Source organism: Nycticebus coucang, chromosome 13 (assembly GCF_027406575.1).
Source record: "Nycticebus coucang isolate mNycCou1 chromosome 13, mNycCou1.pri, whole genome shotgun sequence".
Lineage (NCBI taxonomy): Eukaryota > Metazoa > Chordata > Mammalia > Primates > Lorisidae > Nycticebus > Nycticebus coucang.
Window position 1 is genome coordinate 88,817,951 of NC_069792.1, and position 22,836 is coordinate 88,840,786.

Genomic DNA, 22,836 nt, shown 5'->3' on the forward strand with positions numbered 1-22,836 from the left:
CTCCTCAGAAGTTCTCACTGATGACGATCCTGGTGGTAACCAGCTGTCCCTGGAGCTGGTCTTGGTGCACATTTTACGGGTTCTTTACATCGCTGTCCACTCTTTTATTCAGGGAGGATGTGCGGATTTACTGGGGTGTGTATTAGCTTCCTAGAACTATGATAACAAAGCTCCACACGGAAGGTTGCTCAGATTTATTCTCTCACAGTTGTGGAGGCCAGAAGTGTGAACCAGAGGTGTTTTTCGGACTGCGTTCCCTCTGGAGACCCTTGGGAGAATCTTCCTTTCTCGCTCCCAGCTCTGGGTGGCTGCTGGCAAATGCTTGCCGTTCCTTGCCTGGAGGTTACATCATCCTGACTTCTTTCTCCATCCTCACATGCCCTTTTGTATCCAAATTCCCCTCTTTTGTAATTAGCCTTTCTCAAATCAGCATGACCTCATCGTAGCTTGATTGCATCTGCAAAAACTTTTATTTCCAAATAAGATCACACTGACAGGTACAGGGGGTTAGGGCTTTCTGAGGGATGCAGTTCAACTAACAACAGAGGATAAGAAGAGAATGTTACAACTCCTCTTTTTATTTCTTTCTTTAATGAAAGAAAGATGATACAAGCATGCATATACATAAATTATACACATTTTGGGAGCTGATACAAGCATGCATATACATAAATTATACACATTTTGGGAGCTATGCTCAGAGTTATGAGGACATATGACACAAAATAGGCCACGGTGTGATTTACAGAACAGCTCTTTCTTAGTCTGCTTGCTTGCTGGGGTGGGGGCGGGTGGTGGTGTTTAAACAAGAGATACTTGTCTTCTGAGTTTTAGAGGCTGGCAATTCCAAGACCGAGGTGCTGGCTGGTGCAGTTTCTGGTACGGGCTCTCTTCCTGGCTTGTAGACGGCTGCCTTCTCCTGTGTCCTCTTAGGGCTGGGGCAGTGGGGATGAGGTGGAGCTCCCTAGTGTTTCTTCTTATAAGGATATTTATTTTGTCAGATTAGGAGTTTGCCCTTATGACCTCGTTAACCGACTAACCTCCCTGTCTCCCATACAGTCACAGTGGGGGTAGGGGCTTCAACATGTGAACTGGGATGGGGCACATTTCAACAGGCCCCATCTTCTAAATTTTGTTCTACAGTAAGCTCCCCTTACAATGGAAATTAGTTTGTGAAGTGGATCTGTGTGGTCCAGCTAGCTAGTGTACAGTAGGAGCTCCAGAGCCATGAATTCAGTGGATTACAAGGGAGGGAGAGGGGAGAAGAGAGGGGCCTGGTCAAGCTGCAGCACTTCTTCCCGTTTCTCTGCCTTCGACTCACCCAGAGGTGTGAGGAGCTTATTAAGCTGGGTCTTTATAAGCACAAGCCTGGGAGCAGGAGTCCTAAATCCACCCCTGATTGCCAGGCCTTGGGAAACATCTCAATTTTCCCTTTTGCAAAATGGTGCTAACAGTGGGACCTGTTGCCTCAGGTGTCTGTGGAGGCAAAATTAGATAAGGTATGTGTGGCCTAGGAACCATGGTCCTGCTAAGGAAGGGAGGCCCAGGTCTTTCCAAACACCCAATACCTCTCTCCCTCTCTAGCTGTGTGGTCCTGGCCAAGTGACCAAGTGACTCCTTGCCTCTCATTTCCCACTCTTTCTTACTTGTAAGGTAACAATGCTGGTCTTACAGTAAAACACAGAAGTTGGTATTATCATTAATAAGTTTGACTGAAAAACCTCACTACTACGTTTGTGTTGTTGGAGGCTTTTAAGGAGCTATGAGTGGAGTCTGGAGGCTAGGTCAGGTGAGGCTAGTACAAGCTTCTGCTTCATTATAAGCAGGAAAGGCCCCCGAGAGCACCCAGCAGAGCGTTACAGTCCTGGCATCTTTTACTGCTTGTCTTGTTCACACACCTGAAGTTGCCTGCAGCTTCTTCTGGAGCCCAGATTTCATTAAGCCTCAGGATGTCCCTCTGTCCAGATGCATCCAGGGCTCCCAGTCCATCTGGCTCTCACTGTCCTCCCCACACCTGCCTGGGTGCTGACACAGCTGCATCTGGCTTGCTCTGCTCCAGCTTTTGGTATTCCAGCAGGTTGCAGGTTGCTCAATGCTGGCAAGGGCAGTGGATGCTTGTACTCACTGCTGCTGGGTAATGAAGTGAGCTAACCCCTCCAAAGGGGGGTTTGGCAGGAGTTCTTCAAGTTTAGAATGAGTGCACCCTTTGGCCCAGCAATCTCGCTTCTAGTAGTCTGTCCTCCAGAAGCAGTGAGGGAAGTTTCAAAAGATTCTCCTATAGCATTGAGAATACAGCAGCACCCTTGGGATCGCCTAAGTGGCCGACAGTCTCATGCTCATCAGTCAGTACTAGCACGGTAGGTGCTGTGTTGTGACGCCTTGGTGCCCTCAGGGCACTGTGTCAAAGGTGCGTGGTGGCCGGGTGCCCATTACCGACTGCGATTTCTTTCCATTGCTGGATTAAGGTGATGTCTGCTAGGCTTCTCTACTGTAATGTTTCTATTTTTCTCTTTATAATTAGTAAGTATCTTGTTGGGAGATACTTTAGAACTATATAAATATCTTGTTTCTCATACGTCTACCAAACTAATTTTAACACTCACTAGTAATTTCTTGCCGGAAATAGTTATTACTGTGATGCTTCTCAGTGGCTTTCTATTTCTGTCATTACGTCTACTTTTATCAGTTAAAGTTCTACTATCCGGAAGAGCTTTTCTTTCTTTTTCATTAGTGGCGCCTGTGGCTCAAAGGAGTAGGGCGCCGGCCCCATATGCTGGAGGTGGTGGGTGCAATCCCAGCCCTGGCCCAAAACTGAAAAATAAAAGGAAAAAAGAAAGATTAAAATAAAAATACAATTGCTTTTATCAATATGAACTCTTGGGATCTTAATATATTGGTTATTATCCATGACCATAATAAATTTCTGGCTCAAATTGTCTTAGATTTGGCCAGTGGATGTCTTTCAAGTTGGGTTCTTTGTCTTTTTGAAATTTCCCCATTATTTTTGGAGTGCTGTCTTACTTTTACACCACAAGATATTCTCAGCTCATTGTGTACTTTGCCTTTCTCAGCCCCGGAATCAGCCAAAGTTACTGTGGTGTTCTTGCCAAAAGTTCACAGCCTGAAATTCATAAGAGAAGAAACAGTAGACACAAGTTGAATGATATTCTATCAAATAACTGGTGAGTTCTCTTCAGTAGTAAAAGACAAAGAATGAGAAATGATTCCAGATTGAAAGACACTGAGGGGTGTGGCCACTAAGTGCCGCCTATGCCCTTGGGTAGGGTTCTGGGTTAGACAAAGCTGATGTTTGCTTTGGGAGGTCAAGACCGGTGCATCACCTGAGCTCAGAAGTTTGACACCAGCCTGAGCAAGAGAGAGACTCTGTCTCTTAAAAAAAAAATAGCCGAGCATTGTGGCGGACACCTGTAGTCCCAGCTACTTAGGAGACTGAGGAAAGGGGATTGCGTGAGCCCAAAAGTTTGAGGTTGCTGTGAGAGCTGTGTTACCATGGCACTTCTACAAGGGCAACAAAATGAGGCTCTGTCTCAAAAAAAAAAAAAAAAAAGATGGAGCTGGTGAAATTTGAATAGTGTGTAGATTATATGAAAGTGTAGTTTCCTGATAAGAGTTGATAATTGTACTATAGTTATACATGATGCTAATATTGAGAAGTGGTAAGGCTATACAGGAATTCTCTGTATTTTTTCAACTTTTATTTAGTAAGTATTGTATTATTTCAAAATAAAAACAGAAAAAATTATAAAATACAAACTATGAGATAGATTTATATGTGCCAACATGGGATGGTGCCCACCATCAATTAATTAACTAGGACATCTTGTAGTATTGTTTGTATAGAATTGGCTTATTTTTGTAACAATACAGAGCAATAGAGTACATACATGTATTTATCTACGCATGGAAGAAATTCTAAGAAGGATACATGTTTCCTATTAACAGAATTTCTGGGAAATGTGACTGGAAGGTGTGAAGCAGTGGGGTCTTTTACTTTCTGATTTTTTTTAAGAGAGTGCTTTGATATTATAGTGAGAGAGTGAGGAGAATGTGGGCCGTGTGCATGGCTGTGTGCATGGCTGTGCGTCTGCGCGTGGGTTTAGGTCGGCTGCCTTCCCATCCAGCGCCCCGCTGATGTGTTTCCCTGCACAGGCAGTGCTAAGCAGAAAGTCTTGCTCTGTGGACACCTGCCTGGTCTTCATTCCACTGGCCACATTGCTATATCTGATCCTTAACAAAGTGTGTCATTTCTTGGTGCTCAGGTGGCCTGTGCTCCATGCTGTCTGACAGTGACGCCAGCTGACTCATCTTACCTTTATCTAAGGAAGCTCCTAATTGTCCACCCTTGAAAACTTTAGGGAGAATTTTATTCTAAAATTTGTATCATCTTGGTCTCCCCAGAGAAGTGTAAATTAGAAATTTGCCAAGCGACAGTCATTGCGTTTGCTCCTTTAATGAGCAGTGAATAGCTCCTTAAGTGGCACTTGGTCTCTCTAAACTCAATTAATTAGTGAACTGTCATCCGTTCCTCCCAGGAATTTTTAAGGATCACTAGGCTTGTATAGTTAATGTAGAATTTGATTTAGGGGGATTTTTTTTAGGTGTAGTTTTGTTTTCAGGGTGGATGTTCCTCGGTTTTGGAAAAGAGGTGTGCAGACAAAGTGACATCCCTTGAGCGAAGGCCTACTGCGTGCACTGAGGTGTTGTCAGTGGTGACTAATGTAGTCTTTGATGACTGCCAGGTTGCATTCCTCCAGGTTGCAATGCTACCAGGTAACATTCCTCCATTTATCAATGAGGAGACTAATGCACAAAGGTACACCGCTCCCCTGGCTCTGGTGCGCTCACTGAGACAGCAGCAGAATGAGCTCTGCCTTTCTCTTGCTTGTCTCTTACTCCTGTTGGGGCTCATTTCTTCCAAAATGGTTTCTGCCACTTTCTTCAGCTCTCTTCGCTGTCCCCTTACCTTTCATAGCTTCTGAACGTTAGCTCCATTTTTACCTTCTGGTTTTGTGGGCTCTGTCCTGGTGTGGGGTGTCCATGGATGCATCTCTCAGTAATACTTAAATGGTGATGATCATAGTAAATACAGAATATATGGGTGTCCTTATCACCACTATTATAAACGTTGCCAAGAGCTGCATCTGTGGGGACGCCATGCCAGAGCAAAGTGGAGGAACTCTACTTTGGAGTCCACGTTTTGCCAGCTAGTGACCACTAGGAAATTGTTTCCACCATAGACATATAGCCACCTATTCTCAGACAGTAGAAATATATGGTCGAGCTAACGTTGACACATATCACTATTATATCAAGGATATAATCAAGCTAATTATGAAGTATCCAAATATTAAGTTGGATAGCTCAAACACACACAGAATATTGGATGTGTCCTTACATCATTAGCAGGTACACTTTTGGGGGACCAACGTGTAAGGAAAAGTAGGGGAAAAGTTCATCTTTCAACAAAAGTAATCATTTTCTAATTAGTATGGTAAAAGGAATGATCAGTTTTTCAGAAATTTATGAATAAAAATTATTTTAGCTACAATCAAAAAAGCATTGCATAACAAAGCGTTTCTCTCTTTTAAAATATTTGCTACATAAAAGGCCTGTTTCGTATGTCCCACACAAGACACAGGTACCATTATATCAGAAATATTTAGTAGTCCTCCTTTATTCTTTCTTTCAGGCTCTCCCTAGTAAATTGTACCGAAAGGGGAAGCATTAATTGAACTGTAAAGCTGTTGTTCTTGTTCTGAAGACATTAAAGACACTCTGATGGTATTAGAAGAACCTTTAACCAGAGCTCTGTGGTTTTTCAAAAAATATATATATATTTAATAACAGGACAACTTGAGATTTTGAGAAATATATTGAAGAATCTTCTAACAGCTGGCAAATCTGTTAAAGTCCATGGTTGTGCCAATCCTGATGTATCCTTACGTGAATATGAGCAATGTGGACCCGAGCTAACCAGGCAGTGACAGTGTGACACAGTCGTGTCTCAGTGTCTGGGATGACTTGACAGGGTCAATCATGCCATGCTAGCTGGAATGCTGATTCTATTTGAATTAGAAATACACAACTGTATTTCTAATTCAAATAGAATTTTAACTGTGTTTGGGCACTCAGTCTTTCTAAATTTCTTGTTGATATGATTCTGACATGTGAAACAGCTTAGAGTAAGAATCATACCTCAATATGACATGATTTCAGGAAAGTCACTTGATAAAGAAAGATGTGTGTTTCCAAGGATGTATGGCAAGAATTTTTAGAATAGATTAACAGGAACCCAAGCGCAGAAGGAAGTCTCCGTTCTGCAGAGCTAGTGCTTTTCAGTTTCCCTGTGGAAGCTCCATTGGCCCTACTGGGTACCAAGCCTCCCTATGACTGCCGTGGACCTGTGTGCCTCTGCCTGTCTCAGATCCCACCTCGTGGCAGTATTTTTAGGCAATTGAATTTAACGGAATGAAACAATTGCTTCAGTGACAACTGGAGGCCAATTTTAAAAGGAGACTTCTCCAGATTGTTGCCTCCTGTTAAAGCCTCATGACACTTCGGTCTCATAAACAGTATTACGGTTTCATATTTCTTTTTTTTTTTTTTTTTTTTTTTACCGTTTCATATTTCATCCCACTTTCATTAATGGTAGGGTGGCAGTCGCTGGCCCTCTCCCAAGACTTCTGACACAGTGGACAGCAATGCAGCTGCCAGCTTCTTGCTCAAATTAAAGTTTTACAGGATTTAAACTCATCTAGACCTGGGATTTTGGTTGTGAGCTATCATCAAAAGGTCTGTCCAGTCCCTGGTTGCCTTCTCTTCTGATGGCTTTTGTCTGCAGGACCATCAGCGCCATTTCTTAACAATGAGCAGGTGGGCCTCTGCGTTTTGGCAAGGCATATGGCTACCCTTCGGCAAGTGCTAACTTACCTGTGATAACAAAGGCAGTCTTGGGAGGGGTTTTGATTTTTCACGCATCATTTTATCAATACAAATTGAACACACTTCAGAAAACAAGTTAAAGTTCTGTGAGGTCCACTGCTCTTGCCTGCCACATTCACTGTAGCACAGTGGTGGTCCAGAGAAGGTGCTGAGAAAATAACAACTGGATGGTGGTTTTATGATTTTGGTTCAGAAGTTTCAACTTCTGGCTCTGCGCTTGTAGCTCAGCAACTAGGGCGCCAGCCACATACACCAGAGTTGCCGGGTTCAAACCCAACCCAGGCCTGCCAAAAAACAATGACAATTACAACAAAAAATAGCTGGGTATTGTGGCAGGCACCTGTATCCCAGCTACTTGGGAGGCTGAGGCAAGAAAATTGCTTAAGCCCAAGAGTTTGAGGTTGCCGTGAGTTGTGACGCCACGGACTCTACCAAGGGTGACATAGTAAGACTCTGTCTCAAAAAAAAAAAAAAAAAAAAAGAAGTTTCAACTTCTATAAATAAAAGCGAATCAAAGGGAAGGATGGGGCTATGTTTTCTTCCTAACTTGGCCTCTTAGACTTTGTTTGTGAACTCCCTGTGGCTCATTCTATCTTAAGGAAGAGGACGGTGACAATCTCTAGATTTCAGTGTCTTGAGGACAGGTCATTCAAATCCTCAGCATACGTAACTCATGTTTTGTGGGCATTGTGGGTACTCAGTCAATGTCTGAATGAGATTCACTTCTGTTTTGCAAGTAAAACTTATGGAGGGGATACAATGAACTGGAGTATGTCCCCTGGCAAATGCGTATATTGAACCCCTAACCCCATGTGATGGTATTAGGAGGTGGGCCTTTGGGAAATAATTAGGGTTAGATAGTTCATGAGATTGGAGCAGTCCTGATGGGATTAGTGCCCTTGTAGGGAGAGATACCAGAAAGCTTACTCTCTCTGGCATCTGAAGACACAGTGAGAAGGCAGCTGTCCGCAGCCCAAGGAGAGGGTTCCAATCGGGAAGTGACCATGCTCACTCTCCAGAACTGTGGGAAGATAGATTTTTATTTAAGCCATCCAATCTGTGATATTCCTTTATGACAGTCCAAGCTGAGAAATACAGGAGAAGCTGGGAGTTAGGAAGTGACTTTCATGATGGTTGTCTCCAAAAACCAAAAGGCTTGGAGGAGGTCAGATATGCTTCATGGGGCCCCAAAGATCAAAACCAAAATGGAGAGGTAGAAACAGAAGGTGGAGAGAAAGCGAGCCCATAAAAGGAAAAAGCGCCTGATAGAATGAGCTGTCTCGACAGTGGTCAGAATCTCATTGCTGGAGATAGCCATGCAAGGATCATATTATCACTGAGAGGCGACAGGGCCAAAAAGGACCCAAGCATTTCCCTGTGATGGGACCCTGGAAGGTCCTTGTGGTCTCTGAGATTCTGTGAGCTCACAGTTAATCGTTACAAACAGGAACAATTGCCTCTCATTTTTTGAGCACTTTAAAATTTCCAAAGCCCTTTTATAGGTGCATTATCTCTTTTGATTTATATCATAACATTAGAGCTGATGCTCAATACCAATATGCTGAACAAGGGGGAGAGGGATGAGCTATTGCTGTCCCTTTGTTCCTAGTAGAGGGATCTGGGCAGAAGGACCTCTGGATTTTCCAGTAAAGGCCAAGTCAGGATTGAACCTAGGTCTCCTCTGTACCCCACTCCCCACCCCCCTCCACCCCTGCCAAACTTCCTCCAGTGTGGCAATGGTAACACTTTCCTTGAGGCTGGTGTTTTTCTTTCTCTTAGTTTTGCATTTTAGGAAATTCTTTAGCATCCATATCCCATTTAATGCTCACAAATGTCCTCTGAACAGGTATGACTATTCTTATTTTGCAAATGAGAAAACTGAGGCTCTGAGAAAAAAAGTTGAGGGGCTGATGTAAAGTCTTCACCTCCCACTGGGCAAAGCACTGGGGTTGCAGATGGTGGACATCCTCTCCAAGCAAAGGTGAGCTAGTAACCTTGGTTGTGTGGGGGGTGCAAGGAGTTTTTGGCCACAGGCAGGTTGAGGGGATACTGTGTTTGGGGTGGAAATACAGCTAGTGTAAGGAAGCAGCGAGCAGCCCATTTTTCTCTGCTCCTCGGTGATTCTAAGCTGCTCCTGCTGCCAGAGCCTCCCCCTTCTTGCCCCCCCACCCTGGTAAATGAGCACCCCGGGAGTTCTCAGCCTGGCTGCCTACCATAGTTGCTTCAGGGCTTACACAAAATACCGGTACTCACCTCACTTCCACCCTACTCCAGATATTAAGATTTAATTTGTCTAGGGAGAGGGAGGGATCTGGGAGTCAGTATTTAAGAAGGTATTTTTAGATAGTCTAGTATCACTGAGTTGTGCTGATGTGGGCAGGTCTGTGCATTCATGTTGACAGGTCATTGCAGTGCAGCTTGAAGCCTGGGGGCTGCGGTGTTCCCAGGGTCTGCCTAGCCCCAGGATGGTTGTTTTTGATTTTGCTGAAATGTCATTTCTCCTTCCTCCAACCCTACCAGTGTGAGGTCATGGTCTAGTGGGACACCACGTGGATTTACACCATAACTTTCATCCTTACTTGCTCTGTGACCTCGGACAGGACACCTTCACATCTCCATGCCTGTTTCCGTTTCCTCCTTTATTAAATGAGGATAATAACGCCAGCTTCCTTATAAGGTTGTTGTGAGACGACTCCCCGTGAAGAGTCAGGCCTCCCTAAGCCCTACCTAGTGGTGGTTCGCATCATTGCAGGAGCTGCCGTGTGTGTGTGTGTGTGTGTGTGTGTGTGTGTGTGTGTGTGTGTGTGTGTGTGTGTGTGTGTGTGTGTGAGTTTGTGGGTGAATGTCTATAAAATACTATTTGGTTTTTTACCCTGGGTGAAGTTAGCTACGTTTTCACCACGTTATATCTCTATTACGGAATTATAATGTGTTTTTATGTCCCTAACCTATCACAGTCACACTTGTGGGGTATGGACAAGAGAGGTGCAGCCCCTGGCCCTTGGGTAACTTGGGCTTTGGGGAGGACAGGTGAAAAAGAGGAGGTGGCCCCTGTGTTGAAGCCAGTCAGTGTGCTGTGGAAAGTAGAACTGTTCGTGCCTTGCAGCCAGGGAGGCTCTCCTGACGGAGCTGGTTGTGTGTCCTCTGTGATTTCTTTACCTTACACAGAGTGTCCTTGGACTTACTATCATTACTCACCTATCTCCCTTCAATATTAAGCTACAATCCTTGCCTGCAGGTTAGGAAATGTGCTTGTTCATTTTTGTATTTCTCACATGGTTCATTTATTTGACTTGATTTTGTTTACGCAGCACAGCCTAAGACTCTGCATTCAATCTAGAGTCACACAGATGAAAAGGCTTTTGTAGAAATCTTCACAGTCTTCTGAGAACTATAGACATACAAACGGAGACAGCTTCGGACCATCCCAGCTGCCGTCATGGCTGTTAGTCCAGTGAAGAATGGGGGCGCAAGCGTTAGCAGGCCCTTGAAAAACACGAATGGGCCTGAAACAGACAGGCCTGTGCTCCTCATTGAGCCCCACTTTTTCAAGGTGAGGGACTGCGTCCTGTTTGTATCTGTTCCCTCCAATGGTGTAGGTTACTGCCCAGCACAGCAGTGGATATATGGAGAGTGGCTGGACAGATGACATGGCTTCCTTCTGGGAGTTTGTCCTCATCTCTAAATGGAAGGTTCGCCAGTATTTTGAAGCCGTCCGTCAATGCTCACGTTCTGGAATACTGTGAAATAGAAGGTTCACCAGTATTTTGAAGTTGTCTGTCAATGCTCACATTCTGGAATACTGTGATGGGTGCTGAAGCAATTTCCCTCACTGGAGCTGCCAGAGGAGGTCATTATTTTGTAACATCCTCAGACTCTCATCTTTGCTAGAAGCTGACTAACTATGAGCAGAGAAGTGCGGGCCTCGAAATGCCCCTCTCTGCACATCTGGCCTTAGTGTCAAATAAAGTACTTGTTTCTGATAAGCTCTTTTGGCCTTGTCTGGCCATGGGCGGTGCTGATAATGAGCCAAACAGAGAGTAGGGTTGGAGGAAGTGTGGGGCCCAGTGGGTGGGACAGGTGGGCTTTTTAGACCATTTCAAAGTAATGAGAGGGCTTAGAGAAAGGTTGGTAATATCTGCTACCACATTCATTTTTTCTGTTTCATTGAAATCAAAGTTCTACGTAGACTGAACCCGACCAAGAAAGGGAATGTGGACAGGAAAGCTAATGAGAAATGCAACTCAGTTATTTTCGGAGCACTTTCTGCTTTCAGAGGATTGTGTGCTGATCCTTCTTCACCTGGATTCTGTGAACGCCTATGCACTTGGCCGCTCAGGACCATTCGTATGGTCCTCCATTAATTTCTCGCCTTGAGACTAGTTGGTGGGCATCTCCCTATGTTATTAAGGATAGAGCCCATCGTGATAATCACATGCCAGCAGCTGGGCGTGCTCTTATGGAAACATCATAGACTTGAGAAACTTCCCAAGAAACTAGTAGAAATCAACACCTTTCTAACAGTGCATCTTTGTCAGATTTGATTTATCACTTTGAGCTTTATTTCTTCAGCCAAGAAAGGAAAAAAAATGTGTGCTTTTTAGTTAGAGTAACTCTAGATTCTACAAACATACACTCCAGTATGTTAGTAGCTCAAAAGATGTATCTGTCTTGCTCATGTAATAGTTGAAGAAAGGTGTTCCTGGCCAATGAGTAGCTTTTCATCGTGCAGCTCTTTGCAGATCCAGCTCTTTTCCACATTGTTGTTCCTCCATCCCTAGGATCTTGATGTCCATTCAGCTGGCAAAGTGGGGAAGGGACAGGAGAGAAGACACCCCACCCCTTAAACTCCTCTCCCTGGAAGTGGTGCACAATCACTTCACCTCCCAGGAAGAAGCTACTGAAGAGGGATGGTTACCACACCCTGCCCTAAATACCATCCTTTAGTGTTGTATAAGAATAGATGAAGTTGGGTTTATGAAAATACCCTGACTTGTGTGGTGTTTGCTATAAACTATGGCATTTATTATTTGTGAACTATTTGTAGGCATAAATGGCCAACCAGGACCATTCATGTAGTCCTGTAATTAATTTATTCCCTTGATAACATGTGGTGGACTTCTTTCTACACCTTGAGAATATGTGTTAGACATCTGTGTTAAGAGGGGTAGATCCCCGCTCTCTTGAGAATATGTGTTAGACATCTTTCTGTGTTATAAGGGTAGATCCCTGCTCTCTTGAGAATATGTGTTTGATATCTGTATTAAGAGGGATAGATCCCCGCTCTCTTGAGAATATGTGTTAGACATCTTTCTGTGTTAGGAGGGGTAGATCCCCGCTCTCTTGTGAATATGTGTTATTTGACATCTTTCTGTATTAGGAAGGGTAGATCTCCTTCATAAATGTAACAGCTATGGCTGGATCATGATTTACGTTAATTCGTCCCTTGCTGATGTCTTTAAGATTGTCTTTGGCTTTGTTGCTGTTACAAAGGAGGCAGCATAAATTCTCCTATATGCTCATCCAGGAGGGACACAAAGATGGGTCTTAGCATCTACTACCCTCAAGACATTCACAGTTGAATAAGCTGCCCCGGCGACATGGTATGGTTACCTGGCCAGAAAGTGATGATTTTCCAAATCAGAGCTCTGTGCTGTGGGAGTTTGAAGTACAGAGGTCTGATGTCATATTCCAGGGGAGAACCATTCCCCTACCTTTCCCAGGGCACCACGTTTTCTTCTTCTTGACTTCCAGGACCAGGTGAACCGTCAGAGAGGGGCCTTGAGAGACCATCTGGCCATCATCATCCTGCCTGCTTAGAGATGGGAAAACACAGATTCGGAGACATCGGAACACTTAAGGAGTGACGTGCAAATCCAGCAGACCTCCAGTCCAGGTGTCCCTATCTTGAACTCAGTCCTCTTGACCTTGCATCTGATCCCGGAGTACTGTTTTCCCAAAGTTTGCCTCCAGATGTCTCCATGTCAGAAGGACCTTGTCGGTGTGCTCAAGGTCAGTGGAGAATGGAGAAGAGGTGGTCAGGGCAGAACAGAGGGTGAGGCTCAAGAGATAGCAAAAACCACACTGTCCATTCCATGAAGCAGCAAGACTTAATATTGGCTGTGCAGGTAGCAGTCAGCTGCCTCCCTGTTAATTCTTTTAAAGATACATTAATAGGACTTGCATACCCACTGCCTCATTTGTGTTGACATCTATCAGAGCTTGGCCATGTCAGACAGAGACCTAGTCTCTGGGCTCCTACTCCCCATGACAGGGATGATGCTCCTTGTGACTGAACAATAGGTCACATTCAACTCCTGTGCTCTCCAGGCCTGGAGGGAATTCCAGTGCCTCTCCTGTGCCCTGGGAATTGGTAACAATCTATGAATACGTAGATTTGTTTCAGAGCGCCTTTTCAGAGTCCTGCTGTGCACATGCACAAAGATGTTGGGTGTAGGGGTATTTATAACCCTGAACAATCAGAAATAGCTTCCCTCTCATAGAATAGGGGAGTGTTTGGGGGCACATGCACGGAATTCATTCTTCAGCCATTTAAACATTAAACTGATGGCTAAAAGATGGCTACATTATGGGGCATCAGGACAGGATGCAAATAGTTCACAATGATGTGATAAGGAAAGAAAAAGATCCTGCAAAAGGTCAGATAAAGTCACCCGCAGATCAGCAGCTACATTACGATCAGTCTCTCTGTGCCGGGCACCCGGGCTGGAAGTCAGGGGAGGCTTTCAAGGGAATGGACAGCTGCCATCTGTGTTTGTCTCCACCATGATGCTCTTGGAAGCTCCCTTCATTATTGCGTATAATTCTGTCTTCACCACTGTGTGCAATGCAATGCCTGTTCTGTGTGTTTGTTGTGCCAAGCAGTCACAGAGGGAGTCCTGGAGAAACGCCATGGGGAGAGGTATCAAAATATTCCAGGTGGAAAAGTTTGTGCCCCAGGTAGGGTCAAACAGAGAGTGTCTTCCTGGGGGAGCCTCAGACACTGAGGCAGTGTGACCCAGTGTCCAGCTAGCCTTCTGGGGAGGAGCCTGACTAAACCCTGTGGGCGGGAGAGGGTGTTACAGACAGCCTTGCCAATGAGGAAGGAAGCCCCGAGTCCTTGTGAAGGAGGCTGGTGTTGCTGCCTGGAATCCTTAAGCTTCCTTTCCCCATGCTCTGTGACTTAAAATTCCCTGGATATGGCAGCAAGAGGGGAAGGGCTGGGCCTGAAGAAGGAGGTTGTTCCTTGACAATCCGAGTGTGATTCACGATGATTGCAGCAGATGAGCCCCAAGGGCCATGACTCGGTCTGCAGCTGATGAAGGCCCTTCCCCCAGGAGCCAGGCGCAAGCTTCCGGGAGGACCTCAGCTATCTAGCTGGCCTGGGCTGCCTGGTTCCCAGCCTTGTGGTCAGAGTGTGCGGTTCCTGGCTATAGAGTAGCGTTTCCCATCTGCCAGCTAACGTCAGAGCTGCTCCGTCTGGATCTGCTCGAGGCAGCCACCGTGCTCAGCGTGCGGATTCTGCCCCCAAGGAAGAGAGCCTCAAAAATGGGGCATTACAGAGGGGTGGGGTTTGCTTTATATTCATTCTTTTTTACATCTGGAAGATAATGGGAAAAAATTTAAATTGCTATAATAGTACCAATTTTAAAAATTAAAATGAAGAAGGAAAAGTAGCCAATGCCAGCTTGAAACTCACCCCGCCCCTTCTTGAGATAAACCCTAGTATCAGTTTGGTAATTTATAAAAACCCAGTGATATACCATTAAACTTCTTAGGAGAGTGGGGAGGAAGAAGCTCTGAAATGTAGATTTGTGAAATTCCACCACAGCCAATTTCAGACAACTAAAGGTTTAAAAACCAGTTTGAAAAATTCTTGAGCATTTAACAGTTGACTTTTGCATGTCTGTATATACTCACAAGTTTTTTGTTTTTATTTTGTTTTCATTTTTCCTTTTGGGGAATTAGACACTTGCTATCAGATTGAGGAGCATGCCATTTTTGTTTATCGTGTTACCAACATCTTCCCAGAACAGCTCATGGGGTTGAATAGCTCCCTTTGCTTGTGTGGTGGGGTTTCCATGAAGACGCACCATGTTGCCTCTGGACCCTTCTTGGAAGATCCGCCTGCCCGGAGAGGAGAGGCGAGAGCAGCTTGGCACCCAGGGGCTGGATCCTCAATGCTGTCCACAGTTGGCTTTTCTTTGGAGGGAAATGTGCTATCTGTCCTCTGGCCTCTTCTAATCACCTGTAGCCTAGTCAGCTCAGCTGGGCACATTTTCCTTCACTCTGCTTGATTCCAGAATCCAGGTTTAGAGAATCCCATTTTCCTCTTGGCAAACCTCTTCCCGATAATCTCCTATCCCCTCCCTGAAGCTGGGCAGTGATTCCTTGGAACCCAAGTCTCCTTCAGTGGGAGTGCTCCCCACACCTTTTTGTTGACCTCGTTCCTCTCTCTGGTAGGCAGAATAGTCCCTCCCAAAATGAGCACACCCCAGTCTCTGGGGTTATGCCTGTGATGCCGAAGGGACTTTGCAGATGTAGTTAAGGTTACTAATCAATTGACCTTGAATAGAGAGGGCATCCTGGATTATCCTGGTGGGCCCTACCCAATCACATGTGCCCTTAAGAGCGCAGACTTTCTCTAACTGAGATGCCACCAAAGATTCCAAGGTTGAGGATTTAGGGGCCTCAGCTGGCTCTGAATTGTGGGGCCCACATGTAATTACGGGCTGCTAAGGGTGGCCTTCACTGACAGCCGGCAAAGAGGCAGGAACCTCTATTCTAGGACACAGCAAGCAGAATTTACAACAACATGAATAAGCTTGAAAGAGGCCTCCTACTGCTCCCCTCCCCCCACCGGCCAACACCTTGAATTTGGCTTTCTGAATGAAATTAGGAGCAGAGAAACCAGTTGAGCCGACCCGCATTCTGATCCACAGCACAACGAGATAACCATGTGTGTGTTGTCTCAAACCGCGGAATTAGTGGCGATGATTTGTAACAGCAGCTGTAGAAAATTAACACATGCTCCTCCTGGCTGGAAATGTAGGTTCAGGGCCCCTCTCTTTTGACTTCCCAGGCATGTTTGTCCCTTCCCAGGGGAACTTCAAGTTCCCGAATCTCAGCCCTGCTGCCTCGTCTCTTCCTGAGCGAGCAGGTTCTAGCATCTTGCCAACTCTTGGTCTCCCCCACCTCACCTGCCAACAGTCACCACTTCATAGATTTTACCACCAAAACGTGGGTCTTAGCTCCTGATTTCACACCCCCTGGGATGTTGGGGTAGCTTCCTTATGGGGTCTTCCCAACTCTGTCCTTCCCTCTTCCCAGGCCACCAGGTGCGTCTCCCTGGAGTGCAGATCTGCTTATGTCTCCACTCCCACCTCTGGGCATCCCATGGGCTTCCTGTTTCACACTGAATCCCCTGCAAATCCCTCAGGGAGAATTCACAATCTCTGGTTAGAATAGGAGCATTGCCCCTTCCAGTCCGACTTCCCTGGATTCTCTCAGGAATTTGCATTCCCCTGTGATCCCCTTCACGCCCAAGTTGTCGCAGCCCCAGATCTCCATTCCACCAGTCCTGTGGGCCCTCCTCATGCACGGTCTTCTCATCCTCACAGCCTCCATGGGTCCCCAGAGGCCCTGCTGTTTACATGGACCAGACCCACCTCCACACCAGACTTGCTTCCTGCCCCCAGCTCCTTGTGCACTGCCAGGGACATCATGACACTTGTCACCTCTGCTCACTCACTAATTGAGGGACGGCTAGAGTGAAGGAAAAAGGCACCTGGACGTGGAGGCCTCTCCACCGTGTTGGGCATGTACCTAAAGTGTCCCTTCAGTGAGTATGCAGTGGGTTCCTTTCATGGTATTTAAAAATGGGTGTCTCTAAGGACTTGAAAAATCTCAAGAGTATTTTTGGCACACTCTTCCCACAGCAGCATTTGTGTCTATAGGGACTGCTTATACTGAGTTTGAAGATGGTGCACACATTGGCAAACAATATATTACTATATTTAACAGAGTCTTACTATCACAATTTTGTGAACAGTTAACATGTACTAACACATGCGATTGCCATGAATTAGCTCATTTTATTCACATTACAATGCTATGAGGTTGGGACTATTTGTAACTTCATTTTGTGGATAAGGAAACAGAGAGGTTAAGTGCTTTACCTAAGGTTGCACAGCCAGTGAGAGCCGAATTTCCAACCCAGGCAGCTTGACTCTAGAACCTGCCATCTCATTCCCCATGAGGTCCTTCTACTGCTACCATTGTGGTCTATTTATGAGAAGGAGAACAACCCTTTTTCCTTGGGTGGGTGTCATTCTTGTTAATATTATTGCTTTAGTTCACTGTCCATTACTGTTTTAAACACTTCGCATGTACTCAGGGCTTTGCAGTTTTAAAGGCTTTCCCCTTGATTCTCACATTGGATAGCCATAGGGATGTGCTTTAGGAAATAGACTGTCTCTTGGGCTCCAAACGTCCCCTCTGCTAAAGCAGCATGTTTCCCAAAGCCAATCCTAACCTCCTACCCCACACCTTCATTACTTCAATAATTGCACAGGAAGCTCTTTTCCCTGCAGTAAAGATGGTCATCACATTTGTTTTTTCTTTTTGCCTGGATGCTGACATTTTCTTTGAATCCCCAAAAGCCTTGACACAGGGCTATGAATCACATTTGCTAGGAGACAAGAGCTTAGGCTCTGGATTAGATAAGACAGAAGTTCAAGTGCAGGCCTAAAACTGGCTGTGTGGCCCTGGCCATGTACCTTCTCTTCTCTGAGGCCCCTTGTGAGAAGGGGAGGGGCTTTTCCTAGCAAGTCCTTTGAGGACTGGAGGAAGGCAAGCTGCACTGAGGTGCATGCAGTAGGCCCAGCGGACAGCTGCCTTCCTCACGGCCCCCCACTGGGATAGCAGCCTGGCAGGGGGTAGTATAAACCAGAGTGAGGAAGTGGGAGGAGAAACCGGGAGATAACATGTGACTAAGCCATTTCCCATTTAAAAGACACCAGAGAAAATATGTAATGATGGCAGTAGCTTTGCCCTGAGATATCAGGGTCATGCAGCAAGTTTAAGAACTTGACTTTCATCTTTTAATTTAAAGACACTACAGGGTAGGTCCTAGTTTCTGGTGGCAGGGAACACCCCAGGCAATTTTAATGCTGCCACTTAAGAACCTGGGCTATGGGGTCAGAATGACTGTAAACGCACTTGGACTCCACAGCTTCCTAGCTGAGGGACATTGCACTCTTTAATGTCTCTGCACATTGTGTTTCTAATCTGAAAAATGGCAATAAAAGATCTCTCCTGCCTCCCAAAGTTATGGAGAGGCTTAGACGAGGGCATGTGTACACAGAGCTTTTAATAGCAGTTGATATTTTGAGTCTGACATGCTTGTTTCTGTTTTCACAGACCTTTTTGCTTTTCTGTATGCATGTGTGAGTGTGAGTGCGTGTGCATGTGAATGTGCATGTGTGAGTGCGTGTGTGAGTGCGCCTGTGTGAATGTGCATGTATGAGTGGGTGTGTGTGCATGTGAGTGTGCGTGAGTGAGTGTGTTCATTTATGTTTGTGTGTGGGTGCATGTGTGAGTGTGCGTCTGAGCGTGTGTGCATGTGTGAGTGTGCATGAGCGAGGGTGTATGAGTGAGTGTGTGAGTGTGCATGAGTACACACAGGCACCTTGATTTGTGTCTGATACTCCACAGGGTTGGGCACGCAGTGATTTGACAGCTGCTTTCCTCTCTGCATTTTGGGAAGATCCGAGGGATACCTATATCAGAGCCACCTGGGAGGGTTTATTGAAAATGTCAGCTCCTGGGCCAGAACCACCCATACAGATGTTGGGTCTCGGTGCTGAGCACTGTTTGGCCTTTCTTTCCCATCTCCAGCCAGCAGAGCTGCAGACCCTGTGTAGAGGTGAGTTATTAGGTGCTCTCCTATTCCTCAATAAAATAACATTTTGGGACGGGGAGGGGGTGGCAGTGGATCAGTAAACATGGAGTCTTTGGTTGACCTTTACCCTGGATTTATGGAGCTTGGAAATACAAGGAAAATTGCATTCCTTTCCGGGACTGCTCAATTCCTACCCACTGTCCGAAACAGGGTTGCTGGTTGGTTGTAGCTATTTAACTCTGTGCCATTTGCTTTCGATCTGTATCAGATAAAGGGGAGCTTTTGGCCAGAGCTTGTACCAGCTCTCAGCCGGGGTCAGGTAGGCATTTCCCACACTGTCTCAGGACACCCACACCTGAGACACCCTGAAGAATTTCCTGTCAGGCCCAAATCTCGTATCAGGTGCACTCCGTTGGTGCTGCGAGTTCTGGCTGCCTCTCCTCTATGCCGACGCAAGGATGACAAGAGAATAGAGCTTGGTACAGCCCAAACAGCTCCGCTTCAAACCCTGACTCAGGCACCAAGCTCTGTATCATTGTGTAGGTGACACAGTTATATGGACCCGTCCTCCTTCCACCTGTGAAGTGATGTGGTGACTCGATTATAGACATGGCTCTGCTCTTCACCCATCCCTGCCTCCTACCTGGACTTGATTGTGTGAGCTGTTAGCAGACGTGGTGCAAGCTAAGCTCTGAAAAGCTGTTGCATCCCTGCTGTCAAACCTGTTGTTATTACTGAAAAAAACAATATTTCAGACTCGACCTCTGGTTCTAGGAGAAGGTTGAGAGACACAGAGGCTAGAGCCAGGGTGCTGTACTCCTAGTAGAGACCAGCCTAGACCTGATGACAGCCATTCAACTCCCAGACCTCTGAATGAGTCCCGCCAAGATCATCAAAGCCACCTGCCTGGCCACCCAGATTCATGGACACTTGGTGCTTATGCCACTGAACTTTTGTTATCATGCAGCTTTGTTTTGGATATCGATGCAGTGAGGATATCAGTAATAACTACATTGCATGAATTGCATTCAGCGAGAACAGGGGTTGCCTAGGACCACATGTGTTGCCCCAAACATCAAATCCTCATCCAATGATTGATTGTATAAGGATAGATTAAGGACCCCTCTGTGGGCATGTCTAGGGAAGGAGTGCTCTCCCCATGCTCAAAGGGGAAGAAACTCAGCTCAGAGTTATCACCTGAGTGACCAGAGAGCACACAGCTAAGGTAGCAGCATGAACTTCTGGATCCAAGGCTACCTGACGGCCAAGGACAGCTTCTTTTAAGCCCATCACAGTCTGCAAGCCTGTACAGGCATCCCGGCCAAACCCCTTATTTTATCAATGGAGGAATTGTACCCAGTGAAGGGGGACGGCTTGTTCAAGGCTACAAAGTAGTTGGTGTGACCAGGTTACCTGACACCTCTTCTAGTGCCCTTGATGTGACTCGTCAAAATCTCACTGGTCCGTGGACATCACTGAAATGCCTAGATAGATGTTTCCTGTGAAGGTATTTTTAGTTTCCAGGTCTCCAAGTAAGCACCTTAAGCGACACACCATAGAACACCTGATCTGCCCCTGGGCTCCTGTGATCCCTTCATGGAAGCCAGTCAGCAAGGTGAAGGGGTTACTCAGAGGGAGGGGGAACAAGGGGCAGCCAGCTGCAGGAGTGCCTGTAGATAACCCCTCCAAGTTGCTGAGAGGAAAGCCCCCTCCTGGTCACCCCAGCACCTACCTGTCCGCCCTCCCCCCCCCCACCTGCCAGCTCAGAGAGTAGGAATCATGCCAGGGAGGTTCCTGGGCCTTCTCTCGGGCTGGTGCTGACCGGGCAGGAGCCTGCTTGGCTGGCAGCCCTGGGCACCTGCCACCCTTGTGTGTTTGCTCAGCGGGTCGGGGTGCGGAAGCAGGATGCTTTCTGTTGGACCTTGGGCGTTCCGGGCCTCGGGGGCCAGCTGCCGGGCTGGCAGGTTCTCTGAGGAGCTGTCTCATGTCCTCTCTGTACCTTTCTTTCTCTCAGCTACCTGTCAAGCAGCTAATAATCCTACCATCACCTGATGTAACCCAGAGGACAAGGCAGGAGTCCCAGCTAGTGTGCACGGAACAAATACTGGCCAGGCGCCCATGAGCCCTGCACTGGAAGCCTTCAGGCCTCAGAAGGGGAGAAGGGCCTCCAGCTCCCCCCAGGCCCCTTCTCCAAATGCCCTGCCTCACACCATTCCCAGACCACCTGGGCCAGGTCAGAAGGAATTTGATGGAATTCTGGTGAGAACTCCTGGTGCCACATTGCCCACCACTGATTAGATATTAGGAGTGATTTAAATTCATCCAGAATCTCAGCAAAGCTCCACTCCTGTTAGAACCATGCGAAGTCGGGGTCCACGTCTATGCCTTACGAGAGGACTCTGGCAAGATTAGACAGAGCATTGCCGTGGTTAACGTGTTGAAAGCCTCGCAGTTTGCAAAGCATTTTGCTCTACATCAGCTCACTTAGAGTCTCACACATGCTGTGAGTGGAGCATTCTCTTTAGTCCCATTTTATAGGTGACACAACTAGGACGGTACCTGACCCATTATTCCTTCATAGGTGTAAAAAGCATCAGAGTAGGAGCCAAGTTTTTCCCTTCAAAAATCCAACCTTCTTTCTCAATCACTCCTCCGTGGCAGTGGACGTTTAAGATGACATAGATTTCTATCCAGAGGACTTGTGCTCAAATAAGGGTAGAGTAGGGGAAAGGAATTCGTGTTCACTGAGCTGCTTTTTCCTTTGGCTCCAGTGTGCAGTGTCTGATTTAATCCCTCCAACAACCTTTCGTACCAAGTATTATACATGTGTCTCCTGTATTACACCTGGGACCACTGAAGTTCACAGAGGTGAAACATCTTTCCCCAAGTCCATGTCAGGCAGTGTCAGGCAAGGGGAGAAGGTGGACCCAGGTGTCTCTGTGTCCATGTCCATGACCCTTCCTCTGTGTGTGCCACAGCGCCTCCCGCTGAGACCAGCCAAGCGCTGCAGGCTGTAGAGTGAGGGGCTTGCTCAACTCCTGGGCAGGCAGGTGGCATGCAGAGCTGCCCATACTCTCCTGGTTCTGCTCCAGGGACCGGAAGAGTTCAAACATCAGTCTCCTCCATGTAGCCTCCCCCCACCTTCCATCTGGAATGGTGGTGCGGGCCTGTGTAAGAACGACCTGGTGGATCTTCTGCTGTGGTACGTACAGTTGTCACCTAGGCTGCTCCATGGAGGATGTGACTTGGCCCGGTCAGCGGGAGGGATGGCAGAGCCTGCAGTGGAACCCAGGACCCCTGGCTCTCAGGCCAGTGTGTGTCTTGTGGGGGGGGGAGCTTGCCTCTTGTGCCGCCACCCTTTAGCCCATCCTTTTGCTGTCTTTGATCACTATGAGCTCTCCCCTGAATTCTGTTCCTTGATGACATCTGCCATGCACTGTCCCTGCATTCCATCAATGTGTGACTCTCATGTCTAGGAAGAACATAGCAATCTCAGGGGCAGGGGCTGGGTGTGACCTTCCCCTTGAAGTTGAGGAAAGAGCCAGGCTGTGAGTCATTTGGAGCTTCGAGTCCCAGCATCAGTGATGGCACTAGGAGGGGAGCCCTGGCATTTCATCTAAACCCTGTGTCATGTGAGAAGACCCTCGACAGACCCTGGGGTCCTCCCTAGCGGGGCCTGTGGGAGATGCCGCCATGCAAGCTGGCTGGGATCCTGTTGTTCTGGTTCTCAGCTGGGTTCTCAGCACCACTGAGTGTCTGGATCATGACCGGTTCTTAGTTGCTTTTGGGTGAATGGAGAAATGGGAGAATGAATTCCTTGAAATAAATAGACACCTCATGGAGTTTCTTGGATTCCTCCTTAGCCCAAGGGTTTGCTCTCCTGGCTGCCACCTGCAGAGGCATGGCCTTCCCTTGTGCAGGAGCTGTGCCTGTAGCCTCCTGTGGGTGCACCGTCCCCTGCTGCAGGTGCC

The 22,836-nt window shown here is 46.8% G+C and overlaps 1 long non-coding RNA gene across 12 annotated transcripts in view; it reads left to right on the forward strand.

Annotated features, from left to right (window-relative positions):
* Positions 1–22,836, forward strand: part of LOC128563530 (uncharacterized) — a 279,275-nt gene that overhangs the window by 171,327 nt on the left and 85,112 nt on the right. For 5 of the 12 annotated variants that reach the window (XR_008373804.1, XR_008373806.1, XR_008373799.1 and 2 more), the window contains 6 exons: positions 3,072–3,182; positions 10,275–10,516; positions 12,718–12,975; positions 16,584–16,804; positions 18,679–18,889; positions 19,268–21,124. The exons of 2 other annotated variants lie outside the window; for them this stretch is intronic. This is a non-coding gene — a long non-coding RNA (uncharacterized LOC128563530). The remainder of the gene's footprint in view (positions 1–3,071; positions 3,183–10,274; positions 10,517–12,717; positions 12,976–16,583; positions 16,805–18,678; positions 18,890–19,267; positions 21,125–22,836) is intronic. 5 more of the 12 variants (XR_008373801.1, XR_008373808.1, XR_008373803.1 and 2 more) reach the window with 4 other exon arrangements.